Consider the following 7,483-nt stretch of genomic DNA (forward strand, 5'->3'; position numbering starts at 1 on the left):
GTGGCTGGTAGTGCTCGAGGGAGCGCTTGGAGTCTGGGGGTCTCCCTGGACGCTCTGCGCCGCGGGTGCGCTGTGGGGCGGGGACGATGACTGGGACCGGTCCGCTCTGGGTAAACGCTCGTGTGAGACGGTCGCAGGGTCTGTGAAAATGTTTCTCATTTATTAAATCATCATTTCCGCGGAACAGTTTACCAGAAGGTTCGGAGGGAGGAAAAAGCCCGAGTTTATCCAATAACTAATTTTAAACGTTATTATCTATTTTGAAGTAAATGTAGTTTTGGAAGGAGAGTGCAGGATGAGCAAAAATATCTTAAAGGGTTTTTAAAATTTATTTATTTTAGTAATCTCTACACCCAATATGGGGCTTGAACTCATGACCTGAAGGTCAAAAGTCGCATGCTCTTCCCACTAGATCAGCCAGGAGACCCACAAAAATGTTTTAAAGGAGATGTCAAGGAGTTTCCTGTTGTGGGGTGACAGCTCTGGGCCAAGTCCTCTGGCACCACAAGTTCGACTTCAGTGTGCAAAAGCGTGAGAAGCCCCTGGACTTTGCACAACCCGAGCCCGCGTGGTCCCGCGTGGTGTAACTTCCCATGCCCTGGCTGCTGGTCAGGCCCTGTGAGGCGTGGACCCTGAGTGAGGAATCCTTCCCTGCCCATGTTGACCTTGAGCCAGCCGGGAGTCCAGAGCTCCTGTTTCTCGAATTGGTCCTGTTTCCCTTACTATGTCTTGTGTGTCATTGTCTTTGAAGCATTTTGTCTGAGATTTGACCATGTCTGCGTTGTTGCACATTTCAAGGGTGTCCGCTCCTCTAATTTAGAAATTCAGCTTAAACCCAATAAAAATACTGATACTGTTTTCCCTCTTGGAAATACATAAGTTGATAGTAGTGTCCAAATGAAAAAAAATAAACATGCCAGGATGCCTAGGAGTGCTCTGAAAAAGAAAAACTGTGAGGGTGTGCTAACCCTACCAGATAGTAAAGCATTCTAGGGGTGCCTGGCTGGCTTAGTCAGTGAAGCATGCGATTCTCGATCTCGGGATGGTAAGTTCGAGCCCCACGTTGAGTGTAGAAATTACTTAAAAATAAACTCTTAAAAAATTTAAAAATAAAGCATTCTAAAAAGTTTGCATAATTTAGATGAATGGGTAAAGAAGATGTGGTATATGTACAGCAATGGAATATTACTCAGCCATTAAAAAAAGAATTAGACCTTGCCATTTGCGACAACAAGGATGGATCTGGAGGGAGGATATAATGCTAAGTGAAAGACAAATACCATATGATTTCACTCATATGTGGTATTTAACAAACAAACAATGAAAAAAAGACTCTTCTTAAATATATAGAACAAACTGATGGTTACCTGAGGGGAGGTGGGTGGGGTGATGGGCAAAATAGATAAAGGAGGTTAAGACTACACTTTCATTGATGAACACTTTTGAGTGATTGTTGAATCACTATATTGTACAGCTGCAACTAATGTAACACTGTTAATTATACTAAAAATTTTTTTAAAAGCTTCCATGATTATAACTTTCTGGTATTGGCTCTTGAATTGTCAGACAGCAGAAGAAAATAGAAAGTCGGAAATACTACCAAATACAGAGGGAAATGTAGTGTATAATAGTTGGCAAATCACTGGGGTAAAAATGGACTTTTTAATGAATAACCTTGAGGAATACCTGGTTAGTCGTTTACAAAAAAGCAAAATTGGATTCATACTTCACATCATGCAAAAGAATAAACTCCAAATTGATCACAGGTCTAAATTCATACAAGTACCAGAAGCGTACTGAAGAGTTGAATTCATCTGTAGCCTGGATGTGTGAAAAGACTTTCTAGTTAGGATGAAAAATCCAGACTTAAAGGACTGCTACCATTGAGAATGTAAAACTAAAGCATTTTTGTACAGCAAAATACACCATAAGCAAAGGGAAAAGACAAATGACAGGCAGAGAATATTTACAACCTTGTATATATCAGATAATGTATAAAGACAAAAACCAAAAAACTGCAAGCAACTTCTGAACTAATTTAGAAATTGTCTTCACAGTAACATAGGTGTAATGATTTGGAAGCTATTTTGTATGCATTGTAGGATTGAATACATGTATTGATGGGAGCTGGTGTTTTACTGTGTCACAAGAGAGATATAAATAAAGGGTGATGGAAGGTAAATAAGAACCTGTGATGTTGGATTGATACAAACTCATGATTAAAAATTGGGGTATCTATCTCACCCAGATGATCAAGGGTAACATCACTAGTGATGTCATTTTGGTAGTTCATACTCTTGATGAGATGTGATGAAGATGGCATTTAACCTCTGTGGTCTTGCTCTTCAAAACACATAACCCTAGTATAATAAGAAAACATCAGACAGATGCCATTCAGGAACATTCTACGTACTACCTGACCAGAACTCCTCAAAACTGTAAAGGTAATTAAAAACAAGGAAAATCTGAGAAACCATCACAACCAAGAGGAGCCTAAGGGGACATGACTGCTAAGAATAATGTATCCTGAATGAGATCCTGGAACAGAAAAAGGACATTAGATAAAAACTATGAAAACGACATATGAATAAAGTATGGACATTAGTTAATAATGCATCAGTATTAGCTCATTAATTGTAACAAAAGCACCATACTAACATAAGATGTTACTAGTAGGGGAAAGTAGGTACAGGGTATTTGGGAATTCTGTACTACCTTTGCAGTTTTTCTGGAAATCAGAAACTTCTAAAATAAAAAAGCTTGAACTTCCTCATTAAAGTCTTATCATTTCCTTTCAAAAATGTGTTTTTCTATTTTCTATCTTTATTTGGTGAATGGGCCTGGAGGCAATGATGGCCTGTAGTAATAAGCATAAACCTAGTGCCCAGACCTTGGTTTCTAAATACCATTCTCTAATAAAAGAAACCAAAGCTGCTTGGAGAAGTATCTGATTCTAGGACTGGGACAGGGAAAGTACACGATGAGTATGGGATATCTCCTTGTGCCAAAAAAATAAATAAATAAATAAAAATAGGGAAATGCTCAAAAAAAAACCGGAGGATTCCCTGTTTTGAACAATAGTGTAATTGCACTAAACCTGCCATCACACTCTAAATAAAAAACTCAATAATGCATAGTAAACAAGTCTTTTCAGATATTGGACAAGTAATGCAAGACTTTGATCCCTGAGAGAAGGGGAATAAATGAGATCCTCTAACTGCAGTGGCTTTCTCTCTCGAAGACCTATTACGTAACACAAAATAAAGAGGATGAACCAAGGCAGAGCACCGATTTGCTAAGTTGACACAAACCAACAGTGTTGGGAAACCGGAGTGACTGGAATTTGTGGGGCAGACTGTGGAAGAGTTGATATTTCCACGAAACAAAACCTCAGTATCTGTGGGTGGAGGAAATGCTATCTGTGCCCTCTGAATTGTGGAGGAGCCAACGTGGTGGAAACTTAGAGAAAGCATCCTTGGAGACAGACATTTGCTTCGTGATATTACAAAGGCCACGAGCCCTCTTGGAAACAGAACCAAACAGAGTCTGGGCTGGGACCTGGAAGAGAGGGCCTGAGGGTTCCCAGAGAAGAAGGTCACTGGGCCATTTCAGGCTTGTGCTAGGCCAGACATTTCCAAGAAATGACCACAGAGGATAGAATTAACATCAGGACCTTTGGTCGGACGTGTAGGGTGGGTGGGTTGGCCAGGCCTCCGGAGGCTCTGAGCATTAGGCAGATGGAAGACCCAACTGGGAACAAATTTGAGCTGGGCCACAAAGCCATAATGTGCTGAAGGCATGGAACCCCAGGTCCCTAAGTAAGGGCGGGTTCAGTAGCCAGCCAGTATGGCCACACTGGACACAGATCTCAAGTAGATAAACCGAGCTGCCTTCTCTGCTTGTCCTGACTTGTGGGGTCAGGACTACATTTCCCATAAGTGGCTGTGGCTCCAGGCCGACCTTCTCCCTCTTCTGTTGAATGTCTGCCTCAGGCCTAATCTGGGAACAGAATGGTGTCAGAGGAGAAGGTGAAAAGGGGTTGGATTTTGTACATATTTTGTTTTTTTAAAGGTTTTATTTTTTCATTTGAGAGAGACATAGAGACTGAGGAGGTGGAGAGGGGGAGCGAGAAGGAGGTTCCCTGCTTCTCAGGTTGCCCAATGAGGGGGCTCGATTCCAGGACCCTGGGATCATGACCTGAGCCGAAGGCAGACACTTAACTGCCTGAGCCACCCAGGCGCCCCTGGATTTTGTATATATTTTAAAGGTGGAGTAACAGGATTGGCTGATTGATTGGGTGAAACAGAAAGAGAAAGAGGAGTAGTGAACTGGAAGAACAAAGTCATCAATGAGATGGGAACGCCTGAGAGGCGACCATCTTTGGAGGCAAGATTGGGTGGTTGGGAATGTGATAGTTTGAAAGGTCTGTGAGACATACAAGTGGAAATACTGAGTATCATTTTAGGGGCAGTGTCTGCCCTAGAATCTTAAGTTAGGAAATACTTTTACCATGTAGCTAGTTTATATTGTTATGTACCGAGGCAGTGAATGTTTTTCATTTATTCTCTCTACCTTTTATTTTGCTCAGAAGTTGCTTTCCTACCCTAATTTATAAATGTTCATCTTTAGTTTTCTGTAGAACTTTATATGGATATTTTAAAATGCATTTACTTCAATCTGTTTGCAATCTGTTATGCTGTAAAGCGTGATGAATCAATGTTATCTGTAATATTTGTACTTTGAAGATTTATTAAAGTTTTCCTCATGATCTATAAATAATTAATTTTAATTACTACACAGCTATTTTAAAAAGAATGACTGGGGGCACCCGGCTCGCTCAGTTGGTTGAGCTGGGCATGGAGCCTGCTTAAAATTCTCTCTCTCCCTCTCCCCCCATTCACTCTATGATATTGTAACCTTATTTCAGAGAACTGTGTGTGTGTGTATGTTTTTAAAAGTTTATTTATTTATTAGAGAGAGAGAGAAGCAGGGGATGAGGCAGAGGGAAAGAATCTCATGTGACTCCCTGCTGAACGCAGAGCCTGATGCAAGGCTCCATCTCACCACCCTGAGATCAGGACCTGAGCCGAAATCAAGAGTCGGATGCTCAACCGACTGAGCCACCCAGGCGCCCTGAACTGTGTTGGGCTTATGTTTTAACCAGAACTTATGTTTTAACCAGACTTAATAGAGTTGCAACTAAACCACCTGCCACCACTGCCTGCTTATACTAGAAACGTAAGTGGCGTCCTCACCTCCTCTCCGCCTCATATGCCGAAGCCGGCTGAGTCTACTTTCCGTATAGAGTTTTTCTTTCCTGGTGAACAGAATGCATCTGCTCAGTGCTATAGATGGAATATTTATGTCCCTTAAAATTCATGTGTTGAAAGCTAATCCCCAATGGGATTGTAGTAGGAGGAGGGGCCTTTGGGAGATGATAAAGTCACGAAGGTGGAGCCCTCATGAATGGGATTAGTGCCCTTATACAACAGAGGCCCTGGAAAGCTCTCTTGTCCTTTCTACCATGTGAGGGCCCATGTACCAGGAAAAGGGCCTTTTCTGTATACTGTACCCTATGCATCTCTTCATCTGGAAGTTTATCTGTATCCTTTATCATATCTTTTTATAATAAACTGATAAATAGTAAGTAAACTTCTGAGTTCTGTAAGCTGTTCTAACAAATTAATCAAACTCAAGGAGGGGGTCATGGGAACCTGCAATTTATAGCTGATTGGTCAGAAGCGTGGGTAATAAATGGGACTTGAGCCCTTAGTCTGTGTGATCTGATGCTCTCTTCAGGTAGATAGCGTCAGAACTGAAACGCCCTCACATTTCTGATGTCAGTATACTGAGGTGAGTAGTAAAGGAGAAACACAAGAGGAAGAGTGTGGGTTGTCTTTGCAATAACTTAACAAAGTATGTTTGATGCATTTAAAGCAATGCTAAGAGGGAACTTTATAGCACTAAATGCTAACATTAGAAATAAGGACAGGTCTCAAGTCACTTTTCTAAGTTCCTACAGCAAGAAACTGGAGGAGCAAAAGTGAACCCAAACCAAGTAGAAGGAAATAAAACCAAGGTCTTTTGTAGATACAGATAAGCTTTTTCTAAAATTTATATGGAAAAACATGCTCTAAAATAGCTAAAATAATTTTGACAAAGAAGAACAAAGTGGGAGAAATTACCCAATATCAATACTTACTCCATTGGTACAAGACAAGGTGTAAATGGACATGTAATCAAGACCATGTAGCACAGACAAAGGGACACAAACACAGGTCAATGGAACAAGAGACTCCAGAAGTAAGGCCACCCAAATATGCTCAATTAATTTTTATTTTTAGTTATTATTTTTCTTTGAGAGAGAGCGCCTGCAGGAGTGCAAGCAGGGCAGGGGCAGAGGGAGAGGGAGAGGGAGAGAGAGAATCGTAAACAGGCTCTACGTCCAGTGCAGAGCCCCATGTGGGGCTTGATCCCACAACCCTGAGATTATGACCTGAGCTGAAATCAAGAATGGCACATTTAACTGACTGTGCCACCCAGGCGGCCCTGAACTGATTTTTGACAAAGGCACAAAAGCAATTTAATGGAGGAAGAAGAGCCTTTCCTCAAATAGTGCTGGAGCCATTAGACATCCATAGCCAAAAAAGAAAAACAAAAAGAGAGAGAGAAATCAACCTCCAGCTTCTTAAAAAATTGAAATAGACTACAGATTTAAATTTGCTCCAGTACTGGGGCGCCTGGGTGGCACAGCGGTTAAGCGTCTGCCTTCAGCTCAGGGCGTGGTCCTGGCATTCCGGGATCGAGCCCCACATCGGGCTCCTCTGCTATGAGCCTGCTTCTTCCTCTCCCACTCCCCCTGCTTGTGTTCCCTCTCTCGCTGGCTGTCTCTATCTCTGTCGAATAAATAAATAAAATCTTTAAAAAAACAAAGAGATTAAATTTGCTCCAGTACTAACCAATGAAAAAATAAATGTATTGCATTTTCCTTGTGACAACTGAAGGCAAAATAAATGGGTCCTTCTGTCTGGAGGATTCTGTATTTATTTCTACTTCTGAAGATTATGTAATTAGATTATGACATTAAACTTAGATGCTGGGCAGACATCTGTTTGCTGATTACCGATTTGAAATTGACAAATGTATTTCTTATATATAACAAAATAAATTTGATTCACTTAGTGACCACTGCCAAGCTTTGTAGAGGGTTCTGCCAACAAAAGAAACTTAAGGGATAATGGCTGAAATGAAAAATGTTAACCACAAATTTTCAGCCTAAAGATACCGATCTCTATACATTTGTGAAATGTGAAAAGGCTACAAAAACCTGGAAGTTTACTGATATGTCTTAACTTACGTAAGTTTTGTCTGTATGGTCTGAAAAGCAAGGGGGAAGATAATCAGAATTTCAATACTCAAAACCAACCACAATTTTCGTTGATTGTGTTCCTTTTACGTTTTACACAGGAACGGTTTTCCAATA

This window comes from Ursus arctos, unplaced genomic scaffold, assembly GCF_023065955.2.
Source record: "Ursus arctos isolate Adak ecotype North America unplaced genomic scaffold, UrsArc2.0 scaffold_19, whole genome shotgun sequence".
In the NCBI taxonomy this organism is placed as follows: domain Eukaryota; kingdom Metazoa; phylum Chordata; class Mammalia; order Carnivora; family Ursidae; genus Ursus; species Ursus arctos.